This window comes from Saimiri boliviensis, chromosome 2, assembly GCF_048565385.1.
Source record: "Saimiri boliviensis isolate mSaiBol1 chromosome 2, mSaiBol1.pri, whole genome shotgun sequence".
NCBI classification, from domain to species: domain Eukaryota; kingdom Metazoa; phylum Chordata; class Mammalia; order Primates; family Cebidae; genus Saimiri; species Saimiri boliviensis.
The window spans coordinates 24333518-24348217 of NC_133450.1; the positions used below are offsets into that span (position 1 = coordinate 24333518).

The 14700-nt window shown below is 40.4% G+C and overlaps 1 protein-coding gene across 36 annotated transcripts in view; it reads right to left on the reverse strand.

The window, feature by feature from the left end:
- NRXN3 (neurexin 3) overlaps window positions 1-14700 on the reverse strand; it is a 1684741-nt gene that overhangs the window by 555303 nt on the left and 1114738 nt on the right. The window lies entirely within an intron of this gene.

Consider the following 14700-nt stretch of genomic DNA (forward strand, 5'->3'; position numbering starts at 1 on the left):
TTCAGCAACGTTTATGAAAACTCAGTCTTTGCTAGTCTCTGCCTTAGGTACTGGGAGTACAACCACGAACAAGGCCAACACGGTCTCTGCTCCCAGAGCTTTCCTTCTAGTGGGTTAATGAAAGCAATACACACATAAGAAACCATAAGAGATATTCAAGCTACAGTGCAAACAAAACAAGGTGGTATGCTGGAGAGACACGTGAAAGAATATTTTTTATTTTTTATTTTTTGTATATTGCTCCTAAGAAAGAGTACTTTTTAAATGAAGGAAGGGCTCGTGAGGGGATAACGTTGAAGTCGAAGCCTGATGTGCAATAAGGAGGAGTGGCCACATCTGGATGAAAACATCCCTGAGAAAAGGAACTGATCATATAAAGGACCTATGGTGGGAGCAAGATTGATATATTCAAGGAGGGAAAAAAGGAAAAAGAAAAAGATGAACACCAAGGTGGTCAAAGATCATGTTAGGAGATGAAGTGGGAGATAAGCCTAGGCCAGATCATAAAGGTAAGGGGCTAGTTTTTGTTCTGCGTACAGAGGAAATGACATGATCTGATCGTACTGCATCCTTCAGGCGGTGAAGAGCCCATGGAAGAGTGGCATGATCAGACTGGCATGTCAGATGGATGGCTCTACTGGTGAATGAAACGTGGACACAGGGGAAAAACAGAAGCTAAGGAAGGTCTGTTAAGGGAGGTTGTTGCAACTGTTTGGATGATATGGTTAAAAATGCAATAGAGATGGAAAGGATAGATCTAAGCATCATTTTAATAAATTATAACTACACTGTAAGCCTCTGAGGGCAAAGCTCATGTTTCACGTTCCACTTCAGAGCATGAACTACTGCCTTGCATTGCTCATCCTAAGTGGTCAATAATAAAGTATGAATTTCAATGCATTTCTTTTTACAAATACTCCTCTCGCTGTTTTCCTATCCTTCTTATACTGAAGAACCCAGAAAGTCTATACAAGATTCTAGGTCATACAGGGTGATGTAGCAGACAGAAGCTAGGTAGTTTTTGCTCTGTCACTTAATACTTGAATGACTCTGGTCAAGTCATTTACACTTCTTTGGTTTTGATTACATCAGCTAAAAAAAAAAAAAATGGAACAAATAACAATCATACCACTTGTCCTTCTACCACACAGGGCTGTGCTGTGGATCAAAAAACTACCGACAATTTTCTCTGCAACACTGCAAAGCATTCTATAAATAGCAATAATATTAGAGGGATATACCCAAACTACATCAACCACAAAGGGAAACTGGCCAAAATTTTGAAGGCTGATTTCACGTGCAGTGTCTAATACTGAATGAGTTGATAACATACCCTTTCCCACATGATAATGACTCAAGTTACGCACTACATTATTTACCAAGTCATTGATTTGAAATACTTACAGAACACCGAATATATGCAAGAATATGTGCTAGGCATCTAGGGGAATTAAAGATAAAATAATCGCAGAAAAACCAATCGTCCTCTATTTTAGTGTCATGCTCCTAAACTGCAGCACAACCCCGATACTTCCTTTTTATGGACAGATTGTACACTTTTCTTTCTATGACAAACCATCTTCAGTCAAGAGCTCCTTGGGTAGTTAATGGTGTCTTGTGATGATGCTTAAACCTCTCCTCTCATTTTACTCTTGATTAGAAAGAAAGAAAGTGTGGGATCTAGGCCCTTGACTGATTTATGCTTCAATTTAATTTCTCCCTTTCTCTTTCCTCTTTCCTTTCACTGGATAAAACCTTCCAAGTAATTAGGCTCAAAAGCTCTCATCAAACAGTTTGATTGAACTGCAGCATGCTGAATTTCCCTTCTAGGCTGCTGGGGCAGAGAGAAAGCAGGGCACCCTGTCAGGGGGCGGCATTCCTGAGACAGAGTGAGAACTGCACTCTGGATGGCAATCACAGGAAACAGTAAGAGCGTTTGGAGTATCTTGGTTGTCATGCTGCTCTCTGCTCCTTCTGGGTTCATTTGTTACTTGAGTTGTCCTGGAGACAATCCCAGTCTCCCAGTCCACAGCACAACAGATGACACCTGGAGAGCTTGAGTGCTAACACTGTGATATATGAGAAAGAGACTAAACAGAGAAGCCGAGAGCTTGCATGTAACCCTCACCTTGCCTCTAATTTGAAAAGTGTGATTTGGGAAAACTATTCACAAACTTCTGGTCTATTAGTTTTTTTCACGTGAAAAAAAAAGGGTCTCTAAACACCTCTTGCAGATTTAGCACTTGATGATTCCACAAATGCAAAGCAGATTTTGAATCCAAAGAAACTCCTTCATCAGAACGTTATTTTCAGGGTGTCATTGTTCCTCGGGGTCTGGGGAACTTGGTGATGAGGTTGTGGGTCTATTTATCAGGGACCAATTTCAAGTGACTTGGGAAGGGAAATAAAAGGAACTGTCTCAGAAGTTTCTGAAAGAGAGTTCTTAATAATAATTAGTTTAACCAGTCTTTAATAGCTAACAGATGATGAGGTTACCAATACATACACATAAAATGGCTCTCTGGCATGAAAAAAAATAAGAAACACGAAAACATGAGTTATCCCAAAGAAGGGGTTGCCTATATAAGGCCAAGACTCTAGGTTTGCCTTCCTATTTCACATCAAAGCTGTCCACTCCTGAGACTATTATTAACATGTTGACGTGAGCCTGTGACAATACTGCACAGATAAATGATGCCAGAGAAGCAAGAAGCAGGTACTGAAACGTCCCTACAACTGTAATGCATGGCAAACTTAGCTCTCATGTCTGATCCTTACATTCTAGGCCAGGAGCTAATTGGGCTGCTAGGAAGGTTTTCTGTTGCATCGTTTTTGTTTTGTTTTGTTTTGTTTTGTTTTGTTTTGTTTGTTTGTTTGTTTTCCTGGCTCACACATTTACCTGCATGTGCATGCAAACACACACATATTCACTCAAGTTGGAAACTCACTGCCTCCTTGACATATTCGTTAGTTTTACCCTCATACTTAAAGAACTATTGCCATATGTCTGAAGGACCAGGAGTAAAAGTAGATCCAAGGTGATCTAATAAGATCTAATAAGGGTGAGGAATTATTTTAGAAATCATTGGAATTTTGCCTATTGGCATTAATGAAAGGTGAATGCCACACTTGTGAAGGCAAAGCTGACAGGCCACTCCACAAACATTACTCACAATTCCCTTTCTTTTTTTTTTCTTTCTTTCTTTTTTCTTTTTGAGACAGAGTCTTGCTCCATCGCCAGGCTGGAGTATGGTGGCACGATCTTGGCTTGCTGCAACCCCCGCCTCCCGGGTTCAAGCAATTCTCCTGCCTCAGCCTCCAGAGTAGCTGGGACTACAGGTACGTGCCACCACGCCCAGCTAATTTTTGTATTTTTAGTAGAGACAGGATTTCACCATGTTGGCCAGGATGGTCTCCATCTCTTGACCTCGTGATCTGCCTGTCTTGGCCTCCCAAAGTGCTGGGATTATAGGCGTGAGCCACCGCACCTGGCCAATTCCCTTTCTTTCAGGTGAGAAAATTAAAACCAGGAAAGTTTGATTGCTTGCCTAAATCATAAGTTGGAGAGAAAGCCTATCGTAATTACTGGAAATGAAACTTCCTGAAGAAAGAGATTCCTAGAGTGAATTAAACACGAGGAGAATGAGCCACCACTGGGCTTCCTTGTCAAAAGAGAGGATGTCCCTCACTCTTGGATCCTTGATTGAAGCTGTAACCATTCACTGCCAGCAGATTCTGGAAATGGTATGAGTTTCCAAAGGCTGTTTTGAAAAGCCTCTTCTCTAACGTAATAGAATTTGTGAATCTAGGAAAGTATTCTGATTAGTTGCTGTCAGTAATCAGGATCAGTTCCATATTTGCACAGATTACCTGACCCAAGAGTTCCACAGACACTTTGGGCTAGTTAACTGGTTAGTAAATGGAAGAACTTGAGTGAGTTGCTTAACCCTCTGTGGCTCCGTTTCCGTTCCTGTAAATTCATGGTAATAATAGTGCCTACCCTGAAGGATGGTCAGTAAAGAATAAATGCAGTAAGCTAGAGTATTTGGTTGAATACTTGACATGAGGTTGGTGTTTACTGTTAGCTGTTAGTTTAGAAAATATTCAGTCAGTCTTCATAATTTATCCTGTATCTAGGCAGACCCTAAAAAGTCCTTTTAAAAATGACCCAGTATCCCATTTAAGAATCCCACTTCGAAATTTTTTTTCCCACCATTCAGGTAACATTTCATAAATACTGAAATCTTCAGAGCACACGACAGGTTCAAACTGCTTAAATACCCAACCTGATTGTGTCATATATTACCTGTAAGACCTTAGGCAAGTGATTCAAACTTTCCATGCCTCAGAGTCTGCCTCTTTAAAATGGGAAAACGGGCTGGACATGGTGGCTCATGCTGGTCATCTCAGCACTTTGAGAGGCCAAGGTGAAAGGATCACTTGAGCCCAAGAGTTTGAGACTAGTCTGGACAACACTGCAAGACCCCATCTCTGCTAAAATCAAACTTTAAAAATGGGAAAACAACTCTACCTACTTCACGGGACAATTAAGTGAACTGTAACATTTAGAGAAATATCAGGCATATTGAAAGGCAAAGACGTCAGGCGTAATAAAAAGTGATCGACTGCCACAGTAAAACCCAAACTAGACATTATTGTCATTCTTATGAAAATAGAGGTTTCCTATCTTGTGTTTAATTTATCTAAGAAGTTTGATTTAACAAAAGAGAACATTCAAAAATGCCCATTCCATTATGCGGAGATATTGATTCACGGAAAAAAGATATATAATAATTGGCTCCTGGAAAAAATATACAATAAAACTCTGGCTATCCAAATCACAGGATCTTCTCTCTGCCCAAATTATTCATGAGACCGAATTCTCCCGAAAGTGGAGATTTAAGCCTTTAATCATCTTTTCAAACTTTTAAATTTCTTGGAATGTGTCTAGAATGGACCCAAAAAAGTCTGAAGAGGTTTCGCTTTAGCTGTGATTCAGTTGTTTTCTCATAAGGGACTTTTGGCTTCTATTAAAACCAGGGTTTCAAAGCAACTGGAGGTCCTCTGTTAGTTATCAATTATAAAGAATCTGCCATGACTTTGCTGACTATCAGAACTTGCTCATAATAAATCTGGGATTTGAGGCCAGGAAATTAAATGAACTGTAGAAGCATTTTTTAAAATTTTCAACTAGAGTGATGGCTAATTTTTTTTTTTTTTTTTTTCTGGAACTACCAAAGCAAAACCCAGCCTGGGGAATCTGTTTAGTTCCTCTTTCTACCACATCCCTGAAGAGGTCCCCTATACTTATGCATTTCCTCAGGTCTTGCATGGTCTTCATTAAATGAGTTGATTGTGCTGCAACTTTAAATTTTCAAAAATGTTTATTTCACTTTGGTGTTTGGGGTGATTATTTCTTTCTACTTGTTTGAGTCTCTGCAGATAACCAGACTCTTCCTGTCTCCTCCTCCTTTTCCTTCTATGACACCACACATGACAAAGGTGCAAAGCAAATAGATGTTAAGTAAAACATCGACGTAGGTTCAGTTTAATACTGTGCTCTGTCAACTCGCTCTACTGCCTAGCAACCATGGTGGCTCACCCTGAGTTCATTTTCATTTCAATGTGCCACACAGAGAAGCAGCCTAAATATATATCGTCAGTTCTGAAGCATATAATCTGTAAACTACAGGAACAGGCAGATCATTTCCATTAGTTTCTTATGTAGCAAAAACCACAATTTTCACCCAAAGAGTGTAATTATATTCAAATTCTGAACGACTGCCTCGGAAATAGTTGAAATTCATAGTTTGGGGGAAAGTCACTCAGGAGTGAATATACATGGTTATGTTTTAACATGGGGGGTGAGAGGAATATTTCAAAACAATGAAGAAGGGAGGGCAGGACAGTCTCTCAGAAAATGTGGCATGCTGGTTTCCAGGGGCTTTATGTTTTCATAGCCACTCAACCGCTGATAAGCAAGAGATCAGGACTGGGGCTGGGGAGAGGTTTTCAAAGCTGTGATCTTGGTCACTGCTTCTAGATGAAGAGCAGTAACAGGTGAGCAGACAGGCCATTTCTTTCCTGCTTTCCGGCTAGTGTCATCCAACCAGGACAGACAGTGTATCCTTTTATAGAACCCTGCCTCTGAGCACTTTTCACACTGAGGTCTCCTGTACAAAAGAGGCCTTCAGAACACCCTAGGAAACTCTACCTTGGTGCACAAAGCCAGGCACCTATTAGAAGGATTCTCATGAATATTTTTTTTTTTTTTTGAGATGGAGTTTTGCTCTTGTCACCCAAACTGGAGTGCAATGGTGTGATCTCAGCTCACTGCAACCTCTGCCTCCCTGGTTCAAGCGATTCTCCTGCCTCAGCCTCCTGAGTAGCTGGGATGGAGCCACGTGCCACCATTTCCAGCTTATTTTTGTATTTTTAGTAGAGATGGGGTTTTACCACGTTGGCCAAGCTGGTCTCAAACTTCTGACCTCAGGTTATCTGCCCACTTCAGCCTCCCAAAGTACTGAGATTACAGATGTTAGCCACTGCACTTGGTCAAAAATTAATTTTAATGGAAGGCTTAGAAAGTCCATCCCTGGCAGAATACGTGCCTGCAGGGCATAATCTGGATAAGAGGAGATCCCTTTTTTGAAGAGAGAGGTGGGGAACAAGGTTGCAATTTAAGAAAGTGTCTTAAAGGACTGAGAAGTAGAGGAAAGAAATGGCAATGGACTCAAGAGTCATGCTGTCTGAGCTCCTAACCAGTCCTGACACTAACTGGATGCTCTTAGTTGAGACCTCATCCTGCCTACCTGGAACATTGAGCTCTCTTATCTAAGTTCTGTGAACCCACTGGTGTGCTTTTGAAGGGTGCATAACTTCCTGTGTCCTTTTCTTCTTTTATAAACTATCATCTTTCCTCTCCTAGTATCATGTGGATCAAATGATTGATTGATCTCAGCCATTCAATCAACCAATGAATGATTCATTCATTCATTCAAAAAAACACACATATCAGGTATGAATGTTTTGTTAGTCTGCTCCTTTTAATTACTATCTCTTTAGGTTGAAATGGTTTCAGGCAGACTGGAAAACATTCCAATACTTATCAGGAATTGGACAGTCTTATAGACGCTTTGGAAAGGCATGTTAGCTGCATTAATCAAAGTGGTTCATTAATCTGTGTACTTTATTCCTGACAAAGGAGCTTGATATGTTTGTGCAGTCTGTTCGTTGAGTTGACAGACTGTGTGGTACAGCAGAAAGACCAAGAATTTTGTGGTCACGACCAGGTTTAGATCCTGGTGTTACCACCATATTAATTAACCCACTAAATCTCCCTGAGTGTCAGTGTTTTTAATTGGAAAATAGTCACTTTATAGGTTCAAAAGCCAGTGAGGATTAAATGAAGTCATATATGCAAAGCATTTGGAAGAGTACCTGTCACACAGTGGGTGTACATTATGTGCTCGTGTATGATTCAAGCAAGTCTCTCTCAAAATCCTAACTGTAAGTAGAAATAAACCGTTTCCTCTTTATAAACCCAGTTGCTAGTCTGCCCCCTGCTCTGATATGGCTAAACACAGCAGAACATTTTAAACATAACATATAGCTCCTTTCTAGTATTATTAAGGTGTGTTTAAATGAAAGCTGCATTCTTCCCATCTCAGCGTGACTGCACTCAAGTTAGATTGTGGGCTTTATCACATCACAGTGTGCCACTCTGGTACATTATGCTTCTTCTGTCTGAGGGGAAAAGAGAAAACCAGGTTCATGGCTTTGGCACAAGTTATTATGATAGTCAAGAAAATAGACCTATAAAATGCTGGCAGACTTGTGGAACTCAGATAGGTTTAAGATGCAGAGTGGCACCTTTAAAGACATACAAATCAGGGACTCATGCAGTCCTAGTGCTGGAAAACATTTGGAGAGATCATCTCACTCAAATCTCCCATGGTACAAACCAGGAAGAAATGAAAAGGAAAGTTTCCCCCAGCTATGGTATTAAGTTACTTTCACACTACATGCCATGCAGAAAACTACAGGTAAAGCAAAGAATATAGGTCAGGAAATCAAGATACCTCATGGAATGTCTAAAAGTTAAAAGATTCACATAAGCTACAAATATAATGTTATAATCAAAAGTTACAGAACTGGTCAGGGAGAAAATTGAGGGCAAAATGTGTATATCAGCATCATGTCCTCTCAGTAAGAATTCTGTTTTAAATTCAGGCTTCGCAAAGTCAGTTCTAAGAGTTCTGGCATAATAATATGCTCCTATCTGCTCTACAACCTTTGAGCCCTGGTAAGCATAAGACGTTGCATTAAAAGAAGTTCTCCACTTCCAGATCTAAAGATAGTTGTGCTTAAAAACATCTGCTTCTTCCTAGTATAAACCAGATTAAAAATTGTAGTTTACAATGGACACTGAGAATCCTGTAGGAATGTTCGAATTCCGCACAGGTTTACTACAAATGGGATCCAATTCTGTATTTCCAAAATGGTCTCCAGGTATTCCTTGGAGTCCTCTCTTTTCCCTTTACTAAATCTCTGAGCTTCTAAATGATTTGCTATAATGTGTTGGCCCACACTAAAATTTGCCTGGCATGAATTTCTACCTAAGAACACCATTACCAGATGTCACAAGCTGACTTCTGTCCCATCTTATGTTCTAGTGCCATAAACAGGAAAATACAAAAAAGGTTCTCTCCTCTACATTTACTCAGAGGATGATGTAAATGAAGCAATCTCTTGGAAGCAAAAGAGTGTGTGTGTATAGATAGGAAAATGAGGAGAACCAGCCGATGCATATTCTTTAACAACAATCTACCAACCAGCAAATGATCAGTGCTGAAGCTCCTGTTTGTGCAAGGAATTCGAAGAGGGCAGGCTTATCATGAAAATATTTCTCATAAAATATATAACCTGTACACATTGATTTACAATGTATAAGCACAACTTGTTTAATCTCTCATTCAATTTCTATAAGTACAGGAACTATTATCATTGCTCACTTTAAAGATAAAGAAATTCAGTCTCAGTGAAACCAAGAGACGTATTCAGGTTCACAAAGTTTCTTAGTGATATAGTTTCTTAGAGGCAAAGTTTCTTAGAACCAAAGGTTGAAGGCTATTTCCTCCAACCTCACCTAACATCACACTGTCCACTAGAACTCCATTATTATTTACCTACTATCATAATTAGAACACATTCTGAGCACAGAAACAAAGAAACAAATAAACGTATTCCCTTTCCCCAAGGAACTGAATGCTTTGCTTAGGATTTAGAACAACCAGTGTTTTATAAATGACATGCTCTTTCAATCACCTCACCAAGCTTCACATAACCATGTCATGAAGTAGATAATTTACCTCATATTTATATTTTCAGATGATCTTTAGAAAATTAAAAATTGAACAGAAAAATAATGAAATTGATGTCTTTTTAAGTAACATATTTTTCAACTGAGAAATGGAGAAATTTGAAAATTAAAAAACAAAAAAATTATACTTAGTTCGCCTATTTTTTTTCTTCTTTGCACTGCAGGCTGACATGTGAAAGTGACGGTTTGTGTCTCAGGAAAGGTAAAGAGTGAGCAACTGTAGTTCCCGAAAGGAGTCAATGGCAGGGGCGGAAGGTCTGGCTCAGAAGGGCAGCAGGTCTAGGTGGAGAACGCCTTAGTGTGTAGACATGAAAGCACGTGTCTGCAGTCAGACAGAATTAGTCCACATGCACATTAAGATCTGGATTCAGTCACAGAAGATAAACTGAGAAGAAAGCAAACACAAGTCTTCACTGAACCGATAGCTGCTATTTTCCCCACATATGTAAACACACCATTACCTCGTGGGGCACTATCTTACCAATTTTGTAAGTTGCTACCAGTGTCACTGAAGTTTGATTTTTCTGCTGTGAAAGTTTGAGTCCAATGGGGATTCACTAAACAATACACCTTTACTTCTTTCCCAATAACTGGGTCGGGCATGAAGGGAGGGGGGGCGGTGAGGAGAAAGGACCTTACAGGCTGAAGTGCTGAAGTGTGTGCCTTCAAAATTCATACATCAAAGCTTTATTCTTGGTGCCTCAGAATGTTTGAGGACAGGGCCTTTAAAGAGATGACTAAGTTAAAATGAGACTCTTAGGGCAGACCCTAATCCAATGTGATGGATGTTTTCACAAGAAGGGAGAATTTGGACACACACAGAGACACCAGGGATGCATGCATTTAGATGAAGGCCAGACCCTATGAAGACACAGGGAGAAAACGGCCATCTGCAAGCCAAGGAGAGAGATCGCAGAAGGAGCCCAACCCGCTGACACCTTGATCTTGGACCCAAGCATCCAGAACCTTCAGCAAACAAACTGCTGTTATTTAAACCACCCAGTCTATAGTACTTTGTTATGGCAGCCCTAGCAAACTAATATAAGGAGGAAAGTATGAAAAGTTCAAAAGTAATCTTCAGAGATTTGCCTCCCTCTCTGGTCATCTAGAGTTCTAGTAAAGTAAACTTTCTCAGGGCTGATAAGTTCATTTACTAAAATGTAAAATGGAATACATTCCTTTTTTAGATTCAAAATCTGAGGTGAAAGGAATCAAGTTCTTACTATAAAATTTCATCCCACAGCCGGTATGGGCAAGGTGTGTGTGTGTGTGTGTGTGTGTGTGTGTGTGTGTGTGTGTGTGTGTTGTTTCTTCCCTGAAGAGAACTGTTCTAATTATCTTATTTCTCCTCTCTATGACACAGCTGCCCCTACTCCACACTACCCAATGATCCATGTTGAAAGTCCTGAAGAAATTTACACTAGAATATTATAGTCATCCCATGGTGGTCTCTCAAGAAAAAGTTTATCTCCAGACTCACTACTTGCCAGTGAATTTTAGAGAAGATAAACAACGTATCTAGAGGAGACAAAGGAGAAACCAATTTAATTAATTCATCACCAAGGCCAAAGATATATAAATCTTATCATTTGATCTGTCAACCAACACTATGAATTATTCAACTCCCCGAATCTCAAGAAGGAAGGCATCGAGAAAGTGGTTAGAAAGCAGCTAGCTGAGCAGAAGAATGCACTCAATAGATCAAAGCAAAACAAGTCCCAGGGCTGTAAAAACTTGGGGGTGGGTCTCTGGGACAAGAAATGAGTCCAAGAAAGACTCCAGGATCATGTGCCACAAAGGGGTCCACACCACCACCAGTTGAGCTAAGATAGTTTGAATAGGACTTATATACCCCTCGCTTTTACACACACTCTGGTTTCTGAGCAAGAGATCTTCCTGCAAATATATTGTAGTGTGTTCCCTTTTAAAACTGAACTTTCCAAGAGTTCTATGTCCTCAACTCGTCCCACAAATGTCTACAGAGCCAGGAACGTCTGCTATTTTGTGGAGGATAACATTTAAGGTACACATAAAACCACTGTACTATATAGTTCTGGTGGGTCTGAGGGCCTTTTCTAGGGTCTCTAGCCATTTACTTACTTTCTTTTTATTTCCCATCATACTGAATGTTATCAGATGTAGGTTAGTGAAAAACCAGACTGGGGGACCAGTCAAAAAGATTTAAAGGAGACTGAGCACTCGATCCTTGAAGAAAACTGCCTCTAAACTGTAATTACTGAAGTATTTCTTAGGCAGATGTACATTGCAATTGTTTTTTGTTGTTGTTGTTGTTGCTATTTTTAGTAGAGACTAGGTTTCCCCATGTTGGCCAGGTGGGTCTTGATTCAAACTCTTGATCTCAGGTGATCCACCTGCCTTGACCTCCCAAAGAGCTAGGATTACAGGCATGAGCCACCGTGCCTGGCCACATTGGATTTCTTAAAGGTGAGAAAGAGGAAAAAAAGAAGGAAAAAATATACAAAACTCTCTTACATAACTTAAGCTTGCTAAACAAATATATTTTACTATTTATAGATCTGTAATCACGAAACTACCTTGTGCTTTGATAAAAAATGATATTTACATATGGAAATAAAGCCAAGGATGAAAAGGAACCTGGAGGGATATTTTAAATAACAGAATAATGTAAATCTTCATTTTATATAGAATATTTAGATTTTATATTAATTTCACTTGATATTTTGGATTTCCACCCACTCCCTGCACTTTTAAAACTATGGAAGCATGTATATATAAAGTTTTGCAATTATTCCTAGCTGAGCACCACAATGTCTTATTTGGTTCTGTATTTTCAGCAATAGCACACAACCTGGCACACAGTAAGTGCTCAATGAGTATTGACCAAATGACTGGTGAACAGAAGACAGCATGAAAGTGGGGAGAGGACTCCAAGGGAATGGGGAAGGGTCTACCAGATTCCCTTTAAGAAGAAAGCAGCTCCTATCCTGAAACACAATCCTCACGTAAGGCAGTTTGGGATATCCCAGATAAGTGTGGCCTTAGTCTCCCTCATTCATAAAGAATCCCAGCATCCTCTAGGCTGTCCCAGGATAAAGGCATTAAGCAAATTTATAACCTAACCAATTTTCTAAAGATTAGAATTAAGCACAGGCAAAAGTGTAGGTAAAATACCAGCGATCTGGAGGATTTCTGGTTCTTCCATCTGTCTTAGCATGAATCCCTCTATAGTGGGGAAAGGGGGTTGGGGCACCAATGGACGGGCAGCAGCTTTGAGGACTTTGGCTTCTCAGAAAATGGGCAAGGGTGTAGTTAGGAAAAAAAAAAAAAAAAAGACGTCTTAAGTCCAAAGGAGATTCTTGGACTCAAGGCTCTAGTTTTGTTTCATACCAGAATTAAGGGCATTTACATCTGCACAGACAATAGAGAGGGCTGCCTTTAACTCTGGAATCAGACTGGCAGTAAACCATCAGAGTAACAACCATCATCGGCTTCTTGGTGCCATGCCTCCTACCACCTCCACCCAAAAGATTTTTAAAACAATTGCTGTTAGCTAGGTCTTTGCCTTGAACTAGGGGAAAAAACACAAGTATACACCAAATAAGAATGAGAGGTGCATCAGCAAAGCTCTGTGGGGTGTTCTGGTCCTTTTAGTTAGAGATGCAAAGGGTCGCAGCTTGGATGCAGAATGAGAGCCAGATGTAGGGATAGTTTGCTGATTGCTGCTTCTCTTGATTTTATGCTCAAAAAACATCAATTAAATATGCAAGGAGCCTACTTAATATAGATGCATGCACTCTCCAAGCCCCAAATCAATGAATTGAGACTTCAGGATTGAAAGAGGATTGTGAAGAGTTGAATTCATGAGCTTTCTTATCTCAGCCATGCCAGACCCTGGAGTTTGCTGTACTATACAGCTCTGGTGGGTCTGAGGGCCTTTTCTGGGGTCTCTAGCCATTTACTTACTTTCTTCTTATTTTCCATCATGCTGAATCTTATCAGATGTAGGTTAATGAGAAACCAGACTGGGAATCAGTCAAAAAGATTTAAAGGAGACTGTGCAACCAATCCTTGAAGAAATAACGATAAAAAGAGTCATGTTTAACCTGTGCAAGGCTCAACTGCTCTATGAGAGAAAGCGAGAGAGAGAGAGAGAGAGAGAGAGAGAGAGAGAGAGAGAGAGAGAGAGAGAGAGAGAACTGACTGACTGACTTAGGGACCCTAGGTAAGCACTGCTCTGCAAATTCCACCACTTACTAGTATCTGCTTTAACTGTTTGCATCCTGGACAAAAGACATCCAAGACCCTGCCACCCCTAACCTCTAACTGATGCATAATCTTCCTCTCCCTGCTGATCTTTTACAGTAATTAGCAAAATTTAGCTAATTATCTCTGAGGATTTCCATATTTAATTATGGCTATTAGTCTGCCTGGCTTCCCCTACCTCCCACTCCCCCTCCCTCCTTTTTGTTTTTCTTTCTTACCCAGTCCCTCTCCCCCTTAAGAGCTAAGTTTCCATGTCAATGAAATTGCTTTTTTGGTGGTTGTGGCTCTTTCTTCTCCTAGGTTGGTTTGCTCCTTTTTTTTGGGGGGGTGGGGGTGGGGGGGAGCCAACACCAGACCCAGCAGGAGTCACAGAGAAAACAGCCACCAGATCAGGATCAAGCAATCCCTTCTTTTCACCATCCTCCTCCACCAACCTTACAGGCTGTGAGCTGCTTGACAACTCCATCAAATAAAATTTAAAGAGAGTCCAAAAGAGCCAGAGTATGTGCTGGCATTTCCTCAATGTGCTGACACTTACACTACAGATAGATAGCATAAAGCCAAAGCCCAGGGCTCTGAGGCAGCAGGAAGAATCAGCTTTCCGAATGGGGTCTGCAGGTTATCAGTCTTTCAAATACAAACAAGGGCAGGGACCCCCTGGTATGGTTCAGGCTCCTGCTCCCTGGAGGGGTGTTTCTGCAGCCAGTCTTCATTTCTGTGTGTCCTACTCTCCTTACCATCAGAGTAGAGTGCATAGTAAACAAATAAGGAAGCTCCTTTCTTTGGAACACTTTACTACAGCAAGCTCTTACCTTAGCTACAGACATCGCCCTTTTAGAGGCAGCCGGCTAGGAGCTGAATATAATTTTAAAAGCCATAGATCTATTTCTTCAATAGCCATGCAAGGAGGGTCACTGGGAGTAAAACACATCGTACCTGTATTGTGTGAACAAGCCCATCTCTGCTCCCTAGAAATGAAATAACATTTGCATACATGGTGGAATTGAAGTTACTATCATTTACATTTGGGTAAATTATAAAGGAACTTAGCCTTATCTTACATATTGGTTCCT